General features: G+C 38.2%; 1 long non-coding RNA gene and 1 other non-coding gene across 2 annotated transcripts in view; both read left to right on the top strand.

Moving 5' to 3' along the window:
- The window catches only part of LOC123812866, a 77,718-nt gene that overhangs the window by 33,021 nt on the left and 18,772 nt on the right, over positions 1–25,925 (top strand). The window lies entirely within an intron of this gene.
- Positions 20,813–20,913, top strand: LOC123813133. The gene has a single exon (XR_006784649.1). It is a non-coding gene; the product is annotated as a small nucleolar RNA SNORD16 (small nucleolar RNA).

Genomic DNA, 25,925 nt, shown 5'->3' with positions numbered 1-25,925 from the left:
ATACAAAGTGAAATAAAAATATACAGGGAACCAACAGAGAAGGGAAGGAAACCAGGACTCAAATCAACGATTTGGAACAGAAGGAAGAAATGAACATTCAACCTAAATGAATGAAGAAACAAGAATCCAAAAAATTGAGAGGCTTAGGAACCTCTGGGACAACCTTAAATGTTCCAGCATCCAAATCATGGGTGCAAGAAGGAGAAGAGGAAGAGCAAGAAATTGAAAACTAGCCCTGGCTGGCGTAGCTCAGTGGATTGAGCGCGGACTGGGAACCAAAGTGTCCCAGGTTCGATTCCCAGCCAGGGTACATTCCTGGGTTGCAGGCCATAACCCCCAGCAACCACACATTGATGTTTCTCTCTCTCTCTCTCTCTCCCCCCTCCCTTCCCTCTCTAAAAATAAATAAATAAAACCTTAAAAAAAAAGAAATCGAAAACTTATTTGAAAAAATAATGAAGGAAAACTCCAATCTGGTGAAGGAAATAGACTTCCAGGAAGTCCAGGAAGCTCAGAGAGTCCCAAAGAAATTGGACCCAAGAAAGAACACACCAAGACACATCATAATTAAATCATCCAAGATTAAAGGTAGGAGAGAATCTTAAAAGCAGCGAGAGGAAAGGAGACAGTTATCTACAAAGGAGTTCCCATAAGACAATCAGCTGATTTCTACAAAGAATCCTTATAGGCAAGAAGGGGCTGGAAAGAAAGTATTCAAAGTCATGAAAGGCAAGGACCTTCATCCAAGATTACTCTATTCAGCAAAGCTATCATTTAAAATGGAAGGGCAGATAAAGTGCTTCCCAGATAAGGTCAAGTTAAAGGAGTTCATCATCACCAAGCCCTTATTATCTGAAACGTTAAAGAGACTTATCTAAGAAAAAGAAGATCAAAACTATGAATAGTAGGCCCTGGCTGGTGTGGCTCAATGGTTTGAGTGCCAGCCTTCAAACCAAAAGATAACCATTTCCATTCCCAGTCAGGGCATGTGCCTGGGTTGTGGGCCAGGTCCCCAGCAGGAGGGTGCATGAGAGGCAACCACACATTGATGTTTCACTCCCTCTCTCCCCTGCTTCCCCTCTGTCTAAGAATAAATAAATAAAATCTTAAAAAAAACTGAACAGTAAAATGACAACAAACTCCCAGCTATCAACAACTGAGCCTAAAAAACACAGACAGACTAAGCAAACAACTAGAACAGGAACAGAATCACAGAAATGGAGATCACATGGAGAGTTATCAACAGGGAGAGGGAGTGGGGAGAATGGAGGGGAAGGTACAGGGAATAAGAAGCATAAATGGTAGGTACAAAATAGACAGGGGGAGGTTAAGAATAGTATGGGAAATGGAAAAGCCAAAGAACTTATACGTATGACCCATGGATGTGAACTAAGGAGGGGGAATGGTAGTGGAAGGGGTGGTGCAGGGCAGAGGATGATAAAGGAGAGAAAAAAAGTGGGACAACTGTAATAGCATAATCAATAAAATATACTAAAAATAATAAAAAATAATAAGATAAAAAATGATAAAGATACCAAATCTTTAATATTGCTCCTTTTAAGTTTTATAATAGAATTAAATCTTCTATTTAAAAATCCCCTAGAAGACATATTGATTTTATATTACATTAAAGTTCCTGTAAAGATAATTTCCCGAGATTTTGATAGGGAAAAGGGAGGTAAATGGTATAAAAGCTGAATGTTCATTTAGTAATTATTTGTTATGCAATAAAGTTATATTTTATGTATTATTGTTTTAATGCAATTTTATAATAAAAGTTTTAACAATATAAACACATAAGTTCACAAAGATGTCCCCACAACACAAAAGAAAAATAAAAAAGATTTAAAAAGTGAATTAAAAATACCCATGTGATATCATTGCAGTATTGGAAGTAACTAGGATGCCAACTCTACATAATGACAATCAAATAATTAAATAAATAATTGCGCATTTGTCCTGCATTTCCTGTACAAACTGTATTTTAGGGTAACCAAATGACCCTAGTTAACTAGGGGAAATCATTCTTTTGTAGAATATGAAATGCCAGATAGGAAATACGAAAGTAAAAATAGAATTAGAAAAATCACCCTTTACATCCTCTAATGAAATAATTTAGTCAGGCAAATATAATAAGGGGATGAAAATTCAGATACAATATTGATGGGGATATTTTAAATAGAAAGATTAGGCTATTACACTCTGAACTTACTGATTAATGTTAGTATCATTAAAAATAGACAACCAGACCTTGTGAACCTATGATGTAAGCCACTAGGAAGTGTATGGCATCATCTATGAAGTGATCTACAAGAAACAACTGTGCTGAATCTAATAAAATCTTTAGAGCTTTTAGAGACTCTTAACTTCCACTTATAGGAAATGCAGGGTATAGATGAACAAGACACATGAGGAGTAAGAACAAGGCATCGCAGGGAGACTATAGACCAATGCAGAGTGTGGGACAGTGACAGGACAAATTATCTTGTTTCTGCAAGAAGTCAGTGGTGGGGTGGGGTTAAAGAGGTGGGAGAGGGGCCTGCTCTGGGTTAGAAGAGATGTTTGACAACTGCCATATAAATATAACAATGGATGTTGTTTGGACCTTGATCCAAACAAAATAAATGTAAAACGTTTTGTAGATAACCAGGAAAATTTTAATATGGACTGGTTATTAAATAGTACCAACAAATTGTTATTTTTATTAACCAATAATGGTAATATCACATAAGAAATTTTTTACGATTTTAAGAGATGCATGCAGAAATATGGTAGGTTAAATGAAATAAGGTATAAGATTTGTTTTAAAATGCCCCAGGAAAGAAAAAAGGGAAAAATGGTAGATAAAAGATTGTGGCAAAAATTTGGTAGTTGTTGAATTTTAATGATGGGTATATGGAGTTTATTCTACTGTTTTCTCTTTTTTAGTATGTTTGAAAATCCCTTAATAAATTTTTAAAGGATATGGAAAGAGGATATTGTGGATGTTAAAAACTAGTTTTATTTTCTTCATAATTTATTCCATGCTGCCGTGAATAGAAAATTGTAGAAATTTCAAAGGAAGAAAAAAGACCTTATATTATGACTTATGGTTTATCATGGAAGACTTCAATAGGAACGGTGGCTTTTGACTGAATGGAATGAGAGTAGAGTGAGTAGGGAAAATAATATTAGTAAAGACATAGTATGATGATGATCTAGTGCCTGTATAAAGGAAGGCAAAGAAATTTACTTGATTTGGGCATTCAAAGGAATTGTGGGTGATATGTTTGTTATATGGGGAAAGTGGAGCTAGTTAATGAAGTATTTTGAACTGCAGTCTGAAGAAGGAGTTTGGGCTTGAGTCCACAGACAGTGTAAAGCTTTTATAATTTTACTTTTTTTAAAGAGTAAAGGGAAAGGAACAGCATTTTCATAAAATTAATCTGACAGGTAAGTGCAATAGGGAAAGAGACTGGAGATAAGCGGACCAAAAAGGAGGTTGTTGAATAATCTAAGCAGAAGGTGTCAGACCATAGTAATTACAGTGGGAATGGATTGAAAGGGATAATGAAAGAGACTACCCAAAGGAAGAATCCAGTGGTGATTGTTTGGACATGAGGTAAAAGGAAAGAATCAAAACTAACCCTTGATGTTTTGAACCTGGAGAGCTAAGAGAATGAAATGGTAAGTGGTGCTCTTTACTGAAATGAGGACATTGAGAAGGGATGTAAGTATGAGCAGGAAGAGTGTTTGTGTGTGTTGTGCGGAGGGTGTTGAGGGCAGGACCAATCAGTGATGTAATCTCACATGTTAAATGTTACACAGTATGAGGTGATAGAGGGATTGAGGGCTGAAGTATTGGAGGCCACTGGGAATCTGAGATTGACATTTCAAGTAGAAAGGTCAGGATTAGAGGGAGTGGAGATGTATATTTAGAACTTAATGACAACAGCATTATATGCTGGTGGTATAGTAAGAGAATAGAATTCCCCAAGTGTAACCCAGAATTTCAAGTTATGCCACTGACTGGGAAACATGATTTAGGTGTAATTATGTTTACTAAGTGGGAAGGCTTGCTTTCTTTTTCATTCTTCATTTTGAAAACTTGTTATTGAAGTATAACACACACATAAATTTTCACCAATCATAAATGTACAATTTGATGAATTTTTGCAAACTTAACATTATTACTAGTGTAACCAGCGTGCAGATCAAGAAACAGAACAGTATCACTACCTGAGAGAGCTCTCCTTTGTTTTCCTATCCACTCACTATCTGCTCTCAAAAGGTAATGCCCACTAAATTCTAACACAATCGATCAATTTTGCCTGTTATTAAACTTTATATAGATGGAATAGCCTTTTATATATGGCTTTTTTCACTCAGTATTATGTCTGTGAAATTTATTCAGACCATTGAGTGTAACTGTAAATTATTCTCATTGTTCTGTAGTACCCCATTGTTATGGTGTATAGACTACACCATAATTCATACATTTCCAATGTTAATGGATATTTGCATTTTCCAGCATGCTTGTACATGTGTTTGGGTGAACATATTTACAAATTTCTGCTGTATGTATTTCTTTTTATTTAATCCTCACCTGAAGATATGCTTATTGACTTTAGAGGAAGAGAGGGGCAGATGGAGCAGGGAGAGAGAGAGAGAGAGGAATGTCGATGTCAGAGAGAAACAGATAAGTTACCTCCTGTATATACTCTGACTGGGGATTGAGCCACAACCTAAGTATTGCCCTGACTGGGGATCAAACCTGCAACCCCTTGGTGCACGGGATGACACTCCAACCAACTGAGCCAAGGCCTGTTGTATGTCTTTCTACTGCTATATACCTAGAAGTGGAATGGTGGGATAATACAGCATGTATATGTTCACCTTTAATAGAAAAACTGCAGTTTTTCCAGAGCGGTTGTAATTACTATGCACACTCCCACTGGCAGTGTAGGAGAGTTCTGGTCATTCCTCATCCTCCTTCATTGTAGCCATTCAGGAGAGTTTATAGTAATATTTATCACATTGTGACTTTCATTTGTTAACTAATAAGGTTGACACCCTTTGTTTTGTTCATTGTTCATTTGGATATATCCTCTTTAGTAAAATGCCTGTTCAAGTCTTTTTCATATTTTCTCATGGGTTGCCTGTCTTTATCTTAGGAATTGGTAGGAGTGCATTCTGTATTATGAATAAGAGTTTTTTGTTGCATTTGAAGATTAAAAATATATTTTCCCACTCTGTAGCTTGCCTTTTCACTCTCTCAGTGGTATCATTTGGTGAACAGAAGTTATTAATTTTAATGTTACAGTGTTAAAATCTTTGCCTTCCTACAAGGTTATGGACATATTCTCCTAAAGGGTTTATTTTTTCTAAAAGAGTTATTGTTTAATGTTTTACATTTCATTGCATAATGCACATGGGAATTGATATTTGTGTGTGTGTTTGGTGTGATGTAGGGATCAAGATTTATTTTTCCCTATATAGAAGTCCAGTTGACCAAGCACTATTTATTTAGAAGACCACCCTTTCCCCACTGGAATGGAATGACACTTTTGTCATACATAAATCAAAGTAACTTCTCTCTTTCTAGCTCATACATATTTCAACTTTATTATTTTAAAAATGATTATATTCTTTTTTAAAACCAAGTAATTAGCTCATATGGATGATCAACCCTACATGTTTCAAACATTTGTTTATTCATTCCTTCTTTTTGGAAACAAATATTAGTTGCCTGCTAAGGTACATGTATTGAGCCAGGCATAGTCTAGGGTATTAATAGGTATTTGTTTGACTAAGATTTAAATGGATGTAATACGTTCTGATAAGTTCCAAGGGAGAGGCATGGCATGAACCCGATCAAAGAGATACATATTACCTATAAATTCCAGGTCTTTGTGGGATGTTCTGGTGTAGAGAATGCAGGAAGGGTTTCTGGAAGAGGTGATACTGGGACTGTCTTGAAAAATAAATAGGAGTAGTAGGTAAAAACGGGAAAGAGCATGCATATGCAAACACAAAGACTACTGGGTGAGTTTCAGAAACTGGAGGTGGTTTGTTACATAAAGTGTTAGAAAAGAGTACTGGGAAGCCATGAGGTTGGAGGATTATGCAAAGAGTCCATTATGAAAGGACCTTATTCCAAACTTACTGAGAGCCATTAAAGGAAAGAGGAATAATGACCTTTGCATTTCACAAAGATCCTTCTGACTGCTCTGTGCAGAGAGAATAGATACAGTAGAGTTGGGGATGGGAACTGTAAGACAGGGAGATGGTTAGAAGATTGCTGGTTAATATGATAAGACTGATTTAAAGAAGTTGTAATGGCAATGGAAAGTAGATGTATTTGGGAAATATATGGAAAGTTGGGTCTAGAGGAGCTGGTGATGTGTAGGAATGAGGAGCAGTAAAGAGTGAATGATGGGGTCACCAGCTCTAGCGTTAATCAAACATGGGTTCAGTTCTTTTTTGTCATGATTTATACCAGATTAGAAAGATTGTTAGATCTTTAAAGAACGGATCAGACAGTTTGAGATGGGAGGCAAGGAAATTATTCAGGAGGCTATTTCAGTCATCTAAACTTCATGATGAGGACCCAAGCCTAATAGAAGAAATGGAATGGAAGGAGAGAGATGGATTTAGGGAGATATTTAGGAGGCCAACTTATCAGATTCAGGAGCAGACTTAATAAATTGGAGCCAGTAAAGAACTGCAAGAAAAGGAAGTGTCAGAGAAGGAAACAAAGAAAGACTGGCTAAAGGAGGAGGAGGAAAAGCAGAAACCACTGATGTCACAGAAACAAAGGAAGGACAGTGTCCAGATAGAGTGCTGAGAAATATCAACTACTGCAGAGAGATTGTTAATAAGGACAGAAGAATGTTCATTGGAGTTAGCGAAAAGAAGTATACAGTGAGGGCTCGATACGAAAAAAAAAAAGGCATAAAACGTGTTTCCTGATCCAGAGGAGTTCAAGGTCCAAGAATAGACACTTATTACAGTATATTGTATTGAGTGCTGTGAGAGCAAGGTTCATGCAGGAGCTGCCGGACACAAAGAATTGGGTCACATCTCCCAACATTCATCGCACTATGGTGTTCATTGTCTTGTGCCATATCACTGTCTCTGCATCGTTTGAGAAATGACCATACTTACCCACCTTACACTGCCTTCCCCTTGCAGGTTTGAGTATAAAAGAATGGTTCAAGCACGTAGGTTTTCCTTAAATTCTCTAATAAAAACACACCTCAAACTCTAAATTTAAACAGGGAGGTGGAGATGGTTATGCTGACATGATGAATTTACATTTATCTTTATTTTAGAGGTCAATACTGACCCATATGTTGAGTGAATTGTTTCTCACTATAGTATGGCCTTTAAAGACTGCGTTCACATTGGCCAAATTCCAACATTAACAGTTTAGGTAAGAGTATGACCCACATCTAAATTCAGAACTTTATTTACAGCTTAATAATGCCCTGGCTGGTGTGGCTCAGTGGATTGAGGACTGGCCTGCGAAGAGTCACTGGTTCTATTCCCAGTCAGTGTATATGCCTGGGTTGCAGGCCAAGTCCCCAGTTGGAGGTGTAAAAGAGTCAACCACACATTGATGTTTCGCTCCCTCTCTCTCTCCCTCCTTTCCCCTCTCTCTAAAAACAAATAAATAAAATCTTAAAGAAAAATAAAGCTTAATATTATCTTTCTCAAACTCTGGTCAACACAATGCAATATTACTAAATAATAGTTTTGGGTTTTTTTTTAATAATGATGGTAAGAATTGTCTGTGGTGATTTTGGTAATTGAGTTTCATCTATTTTAGGGAGGACTTTTATGTGTATAGCAAAGATAAGTATTAATGAATTTCTCTTTCAGAAGTAAGACATAAAACAATGCAATTAATATTTGTACTCTGTAATATAAAAATATGTCTCTGGTATTGTAATAAAATGCTTTCAGGTTACTCATTGATGTTTAGTAATTTACTGAACCATTCTTTGAAAAAAAGATTTTATTTATTTATTTTTGGAGAGAGGTGAAAGAAGTGAGAAAGAGAGGGAGAGAAACATCAATGTGTGGTTGCCTCTTGCATGCCCCTACCAGAGACCTGGCCCACAACTCAGGCATGTGCCCTGACTGGGAATCGAACCAGCAACCGTTGATTCTCAGGTCGGCACTCAATCCACTGAGCCACACCAGCCAGGGCTGAACCACTCTCCTTAATGAAATATTTATGTCCTGAGCTACACATTTTAATTTGTGATTTTTCTCTGGGGAAGTGGTTTACCTAAGCCTACTGATGAAATCTGTCATTCTGAAAAAGGAATAAAACTTGAAGAGGCTCAGAAGCATCCTGAGAGGAGAAGAAGGGGAAAGAAGTGGAAAAGACAGTACATAATCTCAGTTTTCCACAAAACACAGTTTATAATTTGGTTGCATTTCATTAACTCATCTACACACACTCACAAGAATGCACACTGAACCACCTCTATCCTGTTCCTCCCTTCCTTCCCAAAGCAGATGGAAATTAGGTGGCAGACTGGAAAGGTTGCCATGGTGCACTGGCTACAGGGATTTAATAGTAATCAAAAGAAGCTCCAGAGTCCCCTCCCCCAAGCATTCAAATGTGTATTTCTCTTTTTTTCTCTCAGATCCTTGCCTTGATTAACTCCATGTTATAGATAACCAAGATGAGATTCATTTACCAGTGAACAACAAAAATAAAGTTAATGTTTCCTAAAGTGTTTATAGATGTATTGCTATTGTTAGAAGTAAAATATTGAGGAATTATAACTGGCCAACTTTTATGTAGAGCTAGCCACACAAAAAGTAAGAATTTATTTTTAAAATGTCTTATGCAACATGCCCCCATCTTCAAGACATATTTGTTACTGATTTTATCCTCCTGGATGACCTGTAGGCATCTCAAACTGAGTATATCCAAATGGAATTAGTTACTTTTGTCCATTACCCTCTTTACTGTTCTATAATCTAAATTATTCTATCTTCTCACTATCAGTTCACTGTTGCCATCTTTCTAGTCCACTCAGCTAGATTAAAATAATAATAACCTCATATAATACTATGTGTCAGGCACCATGTTTAGCACTTTATGTATATTAACTCATTTAAGTTAGTCCCAACTGATCACTAAATTCTGTCAATTATATTTTAAAATTGTCTCAACAAATATTTGCAGAATGAATGAGTGACTAATCTTCTAAAGCTTGACCAATTTTATTAGCCAAAGGGCCTAGTTCAGGGAGAGAATGTGACATATCTAGGACTTGGTCTTTGAATCTTCTTCTTTAAACTTTATATGTTAGAAGTCCAAGACCCAGAAACATAGAATATAACCTTTGTAGCATGCTGGAATCATCTCTACACCAGAGTTTCCTACATGTGCTGAAGTAACTTGGGTGCTTGTTAAAAATACTGATTTCTAGTTCCGGCAACAAAGCATCTGATTTAGAAGGTCTAATTCTCTTAGAAATACTAAGTCAAATTTTCTTAGAATTAATAATTTACAACTTTGGAACTAAAGAGTTGTAATGCTTCCAGTTGGTATGGTTCAGCTACCTCTAAATTCTGATAACTCCTGGGTAAGTTGACAGAGAATTACTCTCCAGGCAGTTGTAATCCTGAAACGCACAACTCCCAATGGCACCCAGCCTAAAAAGGTGTTTTAGGAAACATTTCTCCATCTTCCTTTAGATTTAAAAATCAACTATACATATGCAGATGAAAGGAAAGTCTACATTTTTCTTCATCTGCCTAGCTTAGAATATCATTTAGAAAATATTTCTTTTTTTTTTAAAGATTTTATTTATTTATTTTTAGAGAGGGAAGGGAGGCAGGGAGGTGGGGGGGTGGAGAGAGAGAGAGAGAGAGAGAGAGAGAAACATCAATGTGCGGTTGCTGGGGGTTATGGCCTGCAACCCAGGAATGTACCCTAGCTGGGAATCAAACCTGGGACACTTTGGTTCCCAGCCCGCGCTCAATCCACTGAGCTACGCCAGCCAGGGCTTAGAAAATATTTCTTCATTCCTCTTAAACATTGATTATGCATAAATTGAAGAGAAAGGATTAGAAAAGGCAGTGGGTTTATTCTGCATCTGTTTTAAGAACAGCAATCTGTTATTCTAGTGTACACCCTGTAAGAGTGTGTGGATGGAGGTTTATTCAAGATACCATGGCCTGAAATAAGTCTCCTCCATGGTAAGATTGTCTCTGAATTTAGTGTATTTTAATAGGTAAGTCCTACTATTAATTTTTAAAATGATTTCAGTATTTTTAGATATGTAAGTGAGACTTTACTCTCACCTCTCATGTTACTAAGCAACGTATCACACAGTTGCTAGGAAACAGACTCACAAGCTTGGGGGTATTTCAGTTTTTCCTTATCACCTTGCATACCACATGACTATACCCTAGAGTGTTTTACAGCCTTACAGAAAAAAGACAAAAGTTAATGGCATGTACAAAAGATGGGGAAAAAGAGACAAGAATGAGGAAATAGAAGAAGGAAAATAGCAAGGTATTTGAGAAGACCAGTGTGTAAAGTTGGCAGATGAAGGCTATTATGCAATTTCCTTGATTGAGTCATGGAAAAACCTTAAATTGTCAATGCTCTAAATTCTGTATGCTTCTACCTTTTCTTTAAAAAAAATTAAAGAATAAACTTAGAATGGTTTTTCATATAGGATTCCTGAATATTTTCAGAAGGGTGGAACTCAATTGTAAGCTACAGAAGACTAACAATTACAAACACATTAAACAAGTCACACATTATTTAAAATTCCAAATTCAGGTATACAACACTATTTCCTTTCATTTCTCCCTCAGAAGAGTAAACAAGGACAGTATTAAGAGGGAGGCTGGAATATAAGTGTTCTTGGTTCCACGGCCATAGGTGTTTCTGTACAAAAATTTAAAAATCTAATATGAAAGGGGGAAAGAAGAAGCTGTTGTGCTCTACCTGGAGGACTCTGTTGTATCTGAAATAAGAAACCAGGCTCCAGGTTTCATTGTGAGCATGTGAAAGGTTGAGTCTTTGTGTCTCCGTGGCATTTACTGTTGCTGGCAACCAGGAAGCTGCCTAGCGATTGTCGCTAGGTCCTCAGTGCCTCTATTTGCCTGAAACCTTAATCAGTGCCAGAAACACCAGAGATAAAAATCATTGCAGAGAATTCAGCGTCTGTTATCCTCAATGGTCCGACTGCAAACAGTCCAGCTTGTGTTCAGTGAAAATCGGTGTAAAATGGAGGCTTCACACAGAGTTCATCCTCAGCTTCCTCTTCATGAATGCCAAGCACAGAGGACTGAGAGAACGCTGGGGGATGGTTCAATTAAAATAAGGTTTATATTTTGGTGTCACTAGTTTTATTTTTTAATTTTTATTTATTGATTTGAGATAGAGAGAGGAGGGGGCAGAGGGAGGGGGCAGGGAGAGAGAAACATAAACTTGTTGTTTCACCTGTTTGTGCATTCATTGGTTGATTCTTGTATGTTCCCAGACCAGGGACAAAGCACTAATCAAATGAGCCACCGGGCCAGGCTCACCAGCTTTAACTAATACATAAAAGCCTGAGACAAGGAGCACAGAAAATAATTTTTTGTCAGATTTAGATGACTTTCAGTTCTGAAGGCAGGAAGGACTTGTCAACATTTGCTGACCACTTGAGACCGTCCTTAGTGACCACAGAAGCCATGGTAAAAATGATGGTGCCATTTCAAATAGGAGTCCAGAAGATTTTGATAAAGTTTCATGCCAGCATTATCCCCCAAAATAACTGACATCATCCCTTGAAATTAAATGTTTGTTCACAGATGAACCTCACAAATTAGTACAGCCCACTTAAGCCATTTTGTGCAAATGCAGACTAAATTTTTTTCTTTTTTCCTCCCTTCCTTCCTTCTTTCCTTCCTTCCTTTCTCCCATCCCCACCCCTTCCCCTCTCTCCCTTCCTCCCTCCTTCCCTCATAGGTGATGTGCTCATTGGTTCTAGAGCAAGGGGAAAGGAGGAAGAGAGGGAGAGAAACATTGATGTGAGAGAGAAACAATGATGGGTTGCCTCTCCTCCGTGCACCAACTGGGGATGAACTTGCAACCCAGGCATGTCTCTCTCACATGCACCCTAACTGAAACTGAACCCACTACCTAGGCTTGTGCCCTGACTGGGAATCAAACCTGAGACCTTTTGGTTTATAGAATGACATTCCAAACAACTGAGCTACATCAGCCAGGGCCAAATTTTGTTTTTCATATATGTGCAGATGTAGATAGTTATAGCTCTGAACTTACCTGGGAACAACTTCAAATCTCAGCTGATATTAAGTAAAAATTGGTGCTGAGATGACATTAATATTTACTTATATTAGGTGTTTGGCCTCTAAAAGTGAGTCTAACCCTTGCCAGTGTGGATTAGTTGGTTGGAATGTCATCCCATAAACTGAAAGTTTGAGGGTTCCATTTTTGATCAGGGCATATGCCTAGGTAGCCGGTTCAGTCCCAGTCAGAGTGCACATGCAAGAGACAACTCATCGATATTTCTCTTGTCGATGTTTTTCTCCCCCTCTGTCTCCTTTCCTTCCCTGCTCTCTAGAATCAATGAGCATGTCCTCAGGTGAGAACAAAAAGCCTCACAAACAAGCAAAATCTTCCTCCTTAACAAACAGTTCACTTTCCTGGCAATCCAAATAAAAACTAAGCAAAATGGTTTTTTTAAGATTTTATTTATTTATTTTTAGAGAGGGGAAAGGGAGGGAGAGAAACATCAATGTGTGGTTGCCTCTTGAATGCCCCCTACTAGGGACCTGGCCCACAACCCAGGAATGTGCTCTGACTGGGAATCGAACTGGCGACCCTTTGTTTCGCAGGCCAGTGCTCAATCCACTGAGCTACACCAGCCAAGGCTAAACACTAAACAAAATTATTTAAAAAATAGAAATAAAAGTTAGTCTAAATATGTATTGTTGTGATTATTACTAATTTTTAAGCACCTAAGGCTAAGTGCTGGATTATCTAATTTAATCCTAAAAGTAATTCTAGAAAGTAGCTACAATTACATTCAGTTTTCCCTTGGTTGAGAAAATTGGTCCAGAGACTCAGAAGAGTTAAATAATATGCTTAAGATCTCCCAGAGCTAATAAGTGGCAAAATGAAAACTCAAACATGAATCTATCCAGCTCTAGTGTTTGACTCTGAACCGCTACTCTGTGTATTCTGTTTAAAAGAGAATGCTTTTTATATGGGAATAAATTGTGTAGTACATCATTGTGTTTAGATGAAGAGCACAGGCTGTGGAGTCCCTCTCTCCCCTTATAGGATAGTTGAGATTCAGAAAGTCTGCTCCCTCTGAGGTTGGCTTTGCTGTAAAGGCCGTACCAGGACAATCCTCCAGAACACTGCAAATCACCATCCTTGCATTTCTCTGAATCTAGATTATTCAGTATGTAATAACACCCTACATACTAGATTATTCAGTATGTAATAACACCCTATAGGGTCTTCAAGTGGATGGTTCTCACTGACACCCCAAGAGCAACAAAGAGGGGGGAGCCAAAAAAACCCACAATTTATAAAAAAAAAATTGTGTATCTATTCTCACATGTTTAAACACCATTCACCTTCAAAGTACTCTCCATTTGATGCAATACATATACTGAGACATTTTTCCCACTCAAAACAGTTTTTGAACTCATCAATTTTGATGCCTTTTAGAGCTTCTTCTGTTTTTTTTGTTTTACCTCTTTCACATAGGCAAAATGTTTTCCTTTGAGGCCTTTTCTCATCAGGGAAATGAAGAAAAATGTCCCATGAGGCAAGATTGAGTGAATAGGGAGAGTGGGGCACAGGGTTGGGGGTCATGCTGTTTTTTGGTCAAAAACTGATGAACACCATCATGAAATGAACAAACACGTTGAAAGAATCTTCAAAAAAAAATTCACTGAAGCCGATTGCAGCCTCTTACAACAATGCCAGTCCATACACTGATATAGGAGGGTTCCTAGAACACCCACCTAGCAGGGGAAACCTGTGCTACAGGGGGCCCACCCTCCAGAAAATAATTTCATTTTTTGGGTCCCCCCATTGTAAAGGGATTTTATGTTTCTGATAACATTCTCTAATAAAAGGAACCAGGGTTCTTTGGAGAAATAGATTATTCTAGGACCATGATGATAAATATACAAGATGATACTGGAGCATCTTTTAGTGCCAGAAAGTAATGAAGTGCCAAAAAACCCCCAAAACACCTCACGATAATGGGGCTAGTCAAAAGGACACAGGAGCCAACTGAAGGAGCCCAGTGTCCAAAGTTGGAGCAATTTGAGCAATTGACGAATATTATTAGATTAAAACCTAGGATATAAAATAAATATCAGTATATACTGATATAAATAAATAATTGAACAAATAAATAAATGGAGGCTAGTAGATAAAGCTACTATGCACAAAAATTTCAAGTAATTTATATAGATACTGTACTCCCTACTTAAGGAGATGGAGCATAATTTAACCATCTTTAAGTGTAGATTTTGCATAATAACTTCTTTATAAAGACAGTGTGAAAAGAGAAGAAAAGAGTGAGTTTGCAGTGGAAAAACCTGACAAACATTACCTCAGCCAGATGATCAAGGTTAACATCTTCAGTGATAAGTTGCATTGATACCATGTCCTCCTGATGTGATGTGATAAGAATTGCACTTTCCTCAAAACTGTAAAAGTCATCACAAACCAGGAAAGTCTGAGAAACTGTCACAGCTGAGAGACACCTGAAGAAACGTGATGACTAAATATAATGTGGTATCATGGATGGCATCCTGGAACAGTGAAAGACATTGGGAAAAACTAAGGAAATCTGAATAAAGTATGGACTTCAGTTAGTAATGATGTGGCAATATTGATTCATTAATTATGACAAATGCATCATAGTATTTTAAGATGTTAATAATAGGGGGAACTGGATGTGGGGTACATGTGATTTCTCTGTTCTATCTTCATAATTTTTCTGTAAGTCTAAAACTTTTACAACAAAAAGTTTATTTTAAAAAATATTTTCTACTAAAAAAGAAATCAGGACTTCTTGGAGAAGTGGCTAATTCCTGATCTGGAGCATAAAATGAACAAGATAAGCCTGAGACATCTTGTTGTGCCAGAAAGCAATGAAGTTCTCAAAAAATTAGTGGGACTGTGTCACAAGGACACAGGAGCTAACATGAAGAGGCTCTGATTGGTCAAAAACAGAACACGATAAGCCTTTAAAAGAACAATTACTGCCATTGATTGAAACATAGTAATCATATTTTTTAAATAATGATTTTTTTTACAAAAACTACATATTATTATTCCACTGCACAAAAGTGAGTAGCTGTATTACAGGAACAAAACCAGATCAAAGACATGAAAAGAAAAGTCACCACTTACACTGAAACATAAGTGTTAAGAATTCAGGTATTCTGTAGGGTTATTGACAGCATAATAAAAATATTTCCACCTGGATCTTTTAAATTTGAAGTGATCACATTAAAAACCTAAGGTTACAAGGGACTACAGTATGAACCAGAATTTCGTTTCCTTCTAAAACCCCAATGGAAAAGGTAAGTATTTGGAATGAGTTTCCTTTGAGAAAGACTGGCAGGAAATAGGAAAAACCTGGCCATTGTGAAATGGCACTTGGGGTCTTTCTGGAGGCAAATGCAATGGAACTAAACTCCAGTAGGAACAAGCTCATTCCCACTCCAGGAGTCCTGAACAAACACAAAGGAACAAAGTCTCCTTGGTTCCAGTACTCTGATAGTGACTGGGCTACCTGGTTAGAGGCAGCAGCTGAGGGTTTGAAAGGCAAATCTTAACTATGGGTTTGTTTGCTTTTGATTTCTGATATTAAGGAAAAAAATTCCAAGGTGTTTCACAAACACCTTCCTATACCCCCTCATATGTAAAGCTTTATAAAACATGTAGAAAAGATACACCACAGATGTTCTACTTGGCATTCTAGATAAAACTGCCACTTGAGACTGTGGAGTGAAAAGGCCAGGTGCTTTGGAAGTCAAACTATCAGAAATACCTTTTCCATTCCACGGAAGGACACAGAGTACAGGGGAGACGGACCAGAAGAGAAAACCAAGAACTCTCAAGTCACTCATCAGCAGGGCTAGAAATGAGCTCAAATTAGGCAGTTTTGTGGCTCTTCCTCGGGAATAGCATTCTACTTTTAGCCCAAGAACCCCGATCTGCAAAGCATGATGCTTTGCCAAGTGTGTTCCTTGGTACCCTCAGCATCTCCCTGTTAGCCTTGTGATAGGTGGAAGGTGAGATCTCAGAAAGGGAGGAAGAAAGTATGAGGCCTCTGATCTGGCCCCACTTATTGGATCTCATCCCAAACTGAAAGTACTGCTTCACTAAATTCCACTTTCCCAGACTACTGCAGAGGTAGTGTGGGGAACTAACCAAGATCCCTGAGCTAAAATGTTCCACACTATCTACTTACGTTTTTTTAGGGGTTTTTTGTTTGTTTGTTTGTTTGTTTGTTTGTTTTTTAAGAGGGAGAAAAGGAATGCATACAAGCAGTGAATAGTGGGCTAGATTCATTGGGTGGCCATTGTCCTTGGCCCCTAAAACTTTGCTGGCTAGTCTCAGAAATTAAGGAATGCCTACCCTCATGCAGCCCTTGAAGCTCACACTGCCTTCAGAAAAAAACAAATGAACACCTACCCCAATTCAACAAACCATCTGCATAGAGAACCAGAACCCAGAGGTCTGGGGAGGGAGTGATCTGTGTTAAGCTTGTGCCCTCCCTGGACAAAAACTAAAGGGGTAGTTCTGCAGGCAGGGTGGAGGCCCTCACAAGTCCTCACTAGGGATAAAAATCAATGGAGTCTCTTTCTCCATTGCTCTGAATTTTGGCATATCTGTGTGTGGCAACAGCCTCATGAAACTTCACCATCAACACCATTCTTAGCTCAGATAAAGCAGAAATAAGGTCACTTCTATTGCCCCTAAGGTTTGTCCCTGCTGGTTGTTCCCTCTGCCCATCACATTTTTGGTTTCTATTAACTTTGAATGCTTTCCTTTAAAGCAATAATGACTAAAATGAAATAAAATAATGCTTTCATAATGAGATATTAAGAGAAAGAACAAAAAACATTTGTCACTACATTCTGAAAATAGGCAACTTAAAAGGGAAAGAACTAAGCTTTATCCTATCTTTTCCATATGAACTGTTTAAGAAAACAATAGTACTTTTTTATAAAATAATTTTAGCTAATAAATCTTAAAAAGTACAAAATCACTACTTTGCATTTCAGTGTTAAATCATTGATTTAGACAGAGATCATCAAAGGATGATACTGTTGCAAGAAGGTTTCAGAGGGTATTTTAAGATGGAGGGATCAGGCTGTCACAACCTGACCCATATTCTTAATTTGTTTATTTTTATTTTAATCATTCAACAAGACAATGACATGAGGATAAAAGGGAAAAGAAATTGCTTTAGATTAAGACACAAGATATAACAATCCATTCCCCTTGTTTCGATCTTAATTAAAACAAACCAGTTCTAGAGATAATTTTTTTAGATAATCAAAAAAATCTGAATATGGACCAAGGAATTGTTATTTATTAGGTATGATAATGGCATTGAGGTTCTGTAAGAAAATGTTCATATTTGTTAGAGATGGATACTGAGGTATGTAGGGGTGAAGTGATATGAAATCTGCTTTAAAATAATAAATCAAAAAAGAGAAAAAGGCCACAAAAAACCCCGAATAGCCTCAGCAATGTTAAGAAAGAAGAACAAAATCAGAGATACCATATTACCTGATGTAAAACTTTACTACAAGTCTATAATAATCAAAATGACATAGTACTGGCATAAAAACAAATGTATAGATCAATGGAACAGACTAGAGAGCCCCAAATAAACCTACACTTTTGTAGTCAATTAATACTTGACAAAGGAGGCAAGAACATACAATATGGTAAAGACAGTCTATTAAATAAATGGTGTTGGGAAAATTATACAGATACATGCAAAACAATGAAAACTAGACCACTTCCTTTCACTACACAAGAACAAACTCAAAATGGATTAAAGACGAGTAAACTCAAAATGGTGTTAGACTGAAAACCATAAAAATCCTAGAAGAAAACATAGGCAGGAAAATTTTGGACATTTCTCATAGCAATATTTTTTCTGATATATTTCTTCAAACAAGGGAACAAAAGAAAAAAAATGAACAAATGGGATTACATCAAACTAAAAAGTTTTTGTACAGCAAAGGAAACCATCAAAAAACCCAAAGAGGCAGCATACTAAATGGGAGAACATTCGCCAATGATATATCTGTTAAGGGTTTAATATCCAAAGTTTATAAGGAACTTTCTTACTACTCAACACCCAAAAAAGCAAACAATCCAATTAAAAAATGGACAGAGGATCTGAATAAACACTTCTCCAAAGAAGACATACAGATGGCCAATAGACATATGAAATACAAATTAAAACTACACTGTAGCCCTGGCTGGCATAGCTCAGTGGACTGAGCTCGGGCTGCGAACCAAAGCATTGTAGGTTCGATTCCCAGTCAGGGCACATGCCTGGGTTGCAGGCCATGACCCCCAGCAACCGCACATTGATGTTTCTCTCTCTCTCTTTCTCCCTCCATTCCCTCTCTAAAAATAAATAAATTTTAAAAATCTTAAAAAAAATAAAAATGAAACTACTGTGTAATATTACCTCACACCTGTTAGAATGGCTATCATCAATAAATCCACAAATGCCATGTGCTGATGAGGAAAAAAGGAAACCCTAGTGCACTGTTGATAGGAGTCCAGATTGGTGCAGCCACTATGGAAAATGATACGGAGTTTCCTCAAAAGATTAAAAATGGACCTGCCTTACGATCCAGTTATTCCACTTTTGGGGATTTATCTGAAAAATCCAAAACCCTAATTTGAAAGAATATATGCACCCCTATGTTAATTGCAGCATTATTTATAATAGTCAAGCAATGGAACCAACTCAAGTGCCCACCTTTGGAGCAGTGGATAAAAAAAGCTTTGATATATATATAATGGAATATTACTTGGCCATAAAAAGTGTGAAATCTTACTATTTGTGGTGGCATGGATGGACCTAGAGGGTATTATGCCTAGTGAAATAAGTTAGAGGAGGACAAATACCATATGCTTTTACTTATATGTGGAAAATAAAGAACAAAATAAATGAATAAACAAAATTGTAAAGACTCACAGGTGCAGAGAGAGAACTAGTGGTTGCCAGAGGGGAGGGGCGTTGGGGCACTGGGTGAAAGAGATGAAGGGACTACGAAGCACAAATTGATAACTACAAAATAGTCATGGGGAAGTAAGTAAAGCATAGGAAATATAGTCAATAATATTGTGATAACTAATTGTATAGTACCAGGTGCAGAACTGGAAATATTCAGGGGAACCCTATGTAAAGCATATGGTTATCTAATCACTCAGCTGTACACCTAAAACCAGTACATAATAAAGAGAGAGAGAGAGAAAGGAATAGATGATGCAAGTGTTATAAAGTCCTGATAATTCATGTTATCTAGAAGATGACAATGTAGGGGTTAACCATACTATTCTTTCTACTTTTGAATATGTTTGAAAATATTCAAAAACATTTTGGAACAAGTTGCAGAAAACATATTCCATTTTTATAAAATTCAAAGCTAGTGTGGTAGGCTCTATGATGTGCTACCTAGGTAGATCCCAGCCATCAGCCCCTTCAGAGACTGCCTCAACTGCAGAGTGCTTTCTTGCCCAAGGTCATGCCCTTCCTAAGGTGGCTAGGTCTGATGACTGATTAATGTGGTAGTTTAAAGCCTGGGCCATTTTGGCCCAACTTGGGACAACTCCAAAAGTGCATTGTTGCTCCAGAGTGCCCTATTGGGTCAGCTAAGGCAGTTGTTGGGCCTGCATCACAACCTGACGCATCTGTCTGCTCGATCCTGCTTCCATACCCTCTCTTTCCCAGATGCTGATCCCTTAATAAACATTGCACATGCTAAACCCCGTCTCAGAGTCTACTTCCCTGAGAACCCTATTTGTGACAGTTTAATGGGTAGAATTATGTCCCTCTAAAATTCATATGTTGATGTCCTAACCTCCAGTGCCACAGGATGTGATCTTATTTAGAGACTATGTCTCTAATGAGGTAACCAAGTTAAAGTGAGGTCATTAGGATGGGCCCTAATCCAATAACTAGTGTCTTATAAAAAGGGGAAATTTGAACACAGAGACAGTCATGCTAAGAAGGAAGATGATACAAATAGACACAGGGAGATGATGGCTATCTACAAGTCAAGGAGCAAGACCTGGAATAGCTTGCTCCTTCACGGTCCTCAGAAACAACTAACCCTGCCAACACGTTGATCTTGGACTTCTAACTTCCAGAACTGTGAAACAATAAATTTCCATTGTTTAAGGCATACAGTTTGTGGTACTTTGTTATAACAGTCCTAGCAAACTAATACAGACAACAAGCATAACTAAACACTTTTGTCCAGGGATGCATATATATGTATCAAAGATACCAAGAAAAGCAAGACAATGAGAAGCACATTCTTGACTTCCGGCAAGATGGAGGCAAAGGTGGATGCACCGTACCTCCACGCACAACCAAGATTAGAACAACAACAATTTAGAGGCAGAGAAGCACATTCTTCTGTGGGGGAGACAGGGGGTGCCATACAGGGAAACCACAGGGAGCTTCGTGATTTACCTCTTGAGATAGTGGTGGGTTCATGAACACTGGTTTTATTATTATGATTTAAAATGAATTTTATTTGCTATGATGTCATAATTTGCATCTTACTCTGTTCTCAGTGACAGTTGCCTGCTGTCAGTAAGCTGGTTCAGAAGGGTGATGAAAATATTTTTTTTCTTCTTAAAGATTTTATTTATTTATTTTTAGAGAGAGGGGAAGGGAAGGAGAAAGAGAGGGAATGAAACATCAATGTGTGGTTGCCTCTCACACCCCCCCCCCAACTGGGGACCTGGCCCACAACCCAGGCATGTGACCCAACTGGGAATTGAACTGGTAACACTTTGGTTCGCAGGCCCGTGCTCAACCCACTGAGCTATACCAGCCAGGGCGGGTGACGAAAATTCTTACTGAGAAAAAAAAAGTATTTTATATTACTTATATCTTTTGCTTATATAAAATATTTTATAACTTTTAAAAAGGTCATATTGTCCTGACTAGTGTGGTTCAGTTAGTTGGTCATTGTCTTGCAAAGCGAAAGGTTGCCAGTTTGATTCCAATCAAGGCACATACCTGGGTTGCTGGTTCAGTCCCTGGCTGGGCAGGTTGGAGTGCATACAAGAGGCAACCAGTTGATGTTTCTCTCCCTCTCTTTCTCCCTCCCTTTCCTTCTCTCTAAAAATAAAGACAATCTTTTTTAAAAAGATCATGTAAAAATCTGTCTGAATTGTGGGAATGTGTGCAAAGTGTTCTTGCAAAGTTTGGCATTACAAGACAAGGAAGTATGGACAAACACAGAAATCTATTCCCTTTATAGGGATTGAAGGAGATTTTCTTTGGTAATATTAACTTCTGGTCCTTCTGGGCCCCTTACTTGGCCGGTGGAATGTGATAGAGGGAGGAAAAACCCCTGCTTTCATTTTTAATGCCGCAGGAAACATGTTGCTCCTATGACCGCAACGTTAAATCAGCTGGAATGACTAATTTATATAGTATGGAGAATTAATTCAGCAGATCTCTTTAATTCCAATATTGACTTCAGTAGAAAATAATGTTCTTGACCTCAGTCTACATTTTGCTGGAAAATAGGATTAATGTTTACCTCAGAATAGTAATGTGAGGCTTAATGTTTCAGTGGAGGTTTTTCATGAAAGGTGTTTAAGAAATCCAACCTGTTTGGGCTGCAACTCAGATTGACTATTTTCTTGTTTAGTTAAACAGGAACTCTATTTTGTTCTTCCTTTAATACCGGCCTGGTGCCTGGTACTCCCTCGGAGGCCAATAGTCCTGGCCTTCTCACCCTTTGGGGATGTTTACTAGAGTTCTCGGAGCCATTGCCAGGTAGGTCACTGCCCCAGCTCCTTGTGTGGTGTTGCCTCACTGAAGGGTATGCCTTCCTGGCTGCTCAGGTAACGAGCCCTTCTTCTACAATGAACACTTTCCATGCACAGGGGGATTGCTTAGGGCTGAGCAGCTTCAAAAAGGCAATTAGCATAAAGTGGGAAAGCAGTCCAGCCTCAGAACCTGGCCACCAAAGGGACTGTAACTCAAATTACACATCTAAATGTTGGGAGTAGGGAAACAATGAAAAGGAATAATTGCTTAGTGGACATTTAAAGCAGCAATCATGTCTCTTTTTTTAATCCAAAGTAAAGGACACACTGAAGCTCTTCTCAGAAAACAGGTGGGATGGAGGAGATTTATTTATGACTTACTGGAAGCACAAAGAGAAGCTTTTATTGTTGATAGCTAGGCTGGGTGGACGCCAGGAGACATCCCAAAGGAGCTGCGCTGCCAAGCACTGACACACAAAGAAAGCTGACCTAGTCCTTTTTCATGCTGACTGCCTGCTCAGAAATTACATCAGAGGACAGTATTGAAAGACCTAGTATGGTTTAGAACAATTATGGAGACTTTAGAGAAATCCTCATTCTACGGAACCATTTTAAGGGAGATAGAGAAGCAGTATATTCATTAGCTTTGTGTGGAACTACTGCTCAGCTCATGTACGGAAATTGCCCTGAGACAGTTCCATGGCTAGCCATTCAGTGTCAGCATCCACTCTGTTCATTTGAAAGTAAAAATTTTAATTCAAATTCCACTAAATGCTTTTTAGACAACATCAGCGGGAAAAACTGTAAGGAGCACATCATTGTAACCAATATTTTTAGGCTTGGAAATATTTTTGAAATTCTGAACTGAAATCAAAGGGAGAAGGGGACATGGTGTGACTGCTGGGAAGGTTTGGCGGGGAGAAAGGGGAGGAGGGGAGAGAGAAAGGTGGATGGGAAATAGTAATCTAAAGTGCAGAATAATGCATAGATTTTCTTCGACTCAACAGAATCATAAGATACCAGGACTTAAAGAGCTTTAGAGACAATATCCCTGTTTCTCACTCTCATCTTACTGATGAGGAAACTTGGGCCAGAAAAGTTCAGTGACCTATCCAAAGAGGCAACACCAGGTTGGTGACGGAACCAAGCTGGATGCCAGGTGTGCTCACTCTTCTCCTGATATCTCTAGCCTCTGCCCATATATGCATACGATTCGCACCTTGCACAACAGCTGTGGCCTCTCATCCATCACTTTAAGAGGTGCTGGACAAAGGGAACCATCAGCAGCAGGTGGGATTGTGATTCAGTGCAATTGCCTTCTAGCTACGGTGCCTTGCATCTTCACATCCTAAAGTAAATAAATCAGTTCCATTTTCCAATCAGCCCTTACATTTTAATCTTTCATTTGGAAAATATGACACTTAGATGTAAAAGAAGAGGAAAAGAACAAAGAATTTTTTTTACCAAGCAATTCACATTCTGTGATCTTTTGTGATAGTATGGATGACTGTCTAGGCAGTAGCAGCTGCTGTAGTCTCCTATTCCTTCCCCATAATGATAATTTATTTTCTCCATAGCAATCTGAGTCCCAAGATTTTACCAGGATGCTTCCAGGGACTACTTGGACTCAGGCTTAGGCTCTTCCAGATAAAGAGGTTGAAGCCATTTCATTTGTAGCATACTGGGGGAGGGGCATACATGGTAATTGGTATATTATAAAATATAATAATAGTGTGTGTCTAGAGCTCTGTCTTGGGTCTTTAATTATCTTCTCACCTTGATTATTGTCTTGTACTTTACTAGACATACTGTCGCCTCAGCTACCAACAAGCCAATTTATGTTTGTTTTTTTGAGGTATATACAATCAAACACAGAAAACTACACAAATGGAGACTCTTAGCAGACAACTCGTACTTGACACCCAGAATACTCGAGGCACCTGAATTCTATCTTGCCATTTAATACCCATCCCTTGTTTCCTTAGGAAGTGAAGGAGATAATCCTCTTGATTTCCTCACTGGGCCCCAGGACCCAGGTGATGGAACAGATGAAAGCAATGATAAGATCCTCCTCAAAACTTGGAAAGTAAAATTGTCCTGATAAACATTTAGAAATAATTATCGTCTGTACAAACGCACCCTTTATGCCCAAACACAAGAGTTTCAGGTTTTTTAAAAGATTTTATTTATTTTTATTTATTCTTAGAGAGAAGAGAAGGGAGAGACAAAGAGAGGGAGGGAAACATGGATGTGTCAGAGAAACATTGATCGATTGCCTCTCGCATGCGCCCTGACCAGGCCACAACCCAGGCATGTGCCCTGACTGGGAATCAAATCAGCGACCCTTCACTTTGTGGGATAACACCCAATCAACTGAGTGACATCAGTCAGTGCAAGCTTCTTTTTTTAAAATTTTCACTTATTAATTTTTAGAGAGAGAGAGGAAGGGAGAGAGAAGGAGAGAAACATCGATTTGCTGTTCCACTTAACTTATGTATTCATTGTTGGTTCTTGTATGTGCCAGGATCAAACTGCCAACCTTAGTGATCTGGATGATGCTCTAACCAACTGAGCTACCTGGCCAGGGCTCAGATTCTTTTAGACATCTAAAAGAGATGCATATGCAACCTACTAAATGAACCAAAAATAATTTTTAGGCATCTACTCAATGTTCAATGATATGCTAAGTAATATAAGAGATAATATATAGTAATAGCTAATGTTTATTGAGTTCTTACAATGTGTCAGGCATCTGCTGGGCACTGCACATAAATTGCTTCATGTAGTCATACAGCCACCCCATATAAGATGGGCCTTTTTATTATCTCCATTTTAAATATTTGGAACTAAGTCATAGAGAAATTAAGCCATTTGTCTAATGTCACATAGCTAACAAGCTGAAGACCTGGGATTTGAGCATAGTTTGATACCAGAATTTAGGGTCTTAAAGAATATAATTCATGGTTCCCACCCTCAATAAATTTATAATCTAGTTGGGGAAACATGACTAACTCACATTAAAACAGCTGTAAACTATGATAGATGAGCACATATAATTAAGTGCTAAATTGGATGCTATCAACTATGAATGTTTCAGGAGTTCAGAGGCACAGGGAAGCATAGACCTGGCAGGCAGGATTTCATGTAGCTGAGTTTTGAATGGTCCCTGAGATGTGTGTAGGGAAAGGACTGCCCAGGCAAGGGGGTCAAAACAGTGCTAGAAACAGGAGTGAGCAAGACCTGTACAGGAGGATGAAGCAGCCAGCCTGGCCACAGCTGGGGAGAGCCAATGGGAAGGGCTGGACCAGCTCTGAGGACCTTTGAAGCAAAGCAGAGTTTAGGCTTGGTGCATTAGCAAGGAGTCATTAAACGCCTTGGATCAATAAAGCAATATTAGGAAAGGGATGTGTTTGGCAGGATAGAGAGGATTCATCTATCTTATTAAAATTTTAGATGACATAAAGCTTGGAAAAACATACTATGAAATTACTCTAAATTGTTACCAATTCTTGTTCCCAAGTCACTGTTTATTCAGTTTGATCTTTATGATTTATTTATTTATTTTTAATCTTTTTTAAAATTTATTTCTTTTCAAAGAGAGGGGAAGGGAGGGAGAAAGAGAGGGAGAGAAACATCGATATATAAGAGAAACATCAGTTGGCTGCCCCTTGCATGCCCCCAAACCAGGGGCCAGGCCTGCAACCCAGGCATTCTTCCCAACTGGGAATCAAACTGGTGCCCTTTGGCTCACAGGCTGGTGCTGAATCTGCTGAGCCATACCAGGCAGGGCTTTATGATTTATTTTTACATTTATTTCACATCAACAAATTCTACCAATTTTGTCTCCTTAATACTTTTTAAA

The sequence above is a fragment of the Phyllostomus hastatus genome, unplaced genomic scaffold, assembly GCF_019186645.2.
Source record: "Phyllostomus hastatus isolate PE091 unplaced genomic scaffold, TTU_PhHast_1.1 phas_scaffold_93, whole genome shotgun sequence".
NCBI lineage: Eukaryota > Metazoa > Chordata > Mammalia > Chiroptera > Phyllostomidae > Phyllostomus > Phyllostomus hastatus.
Note: the sequence above shows the minus strand (reverse complement) of the source record. Positions and strands in the feature narration are given on the sequence as shown.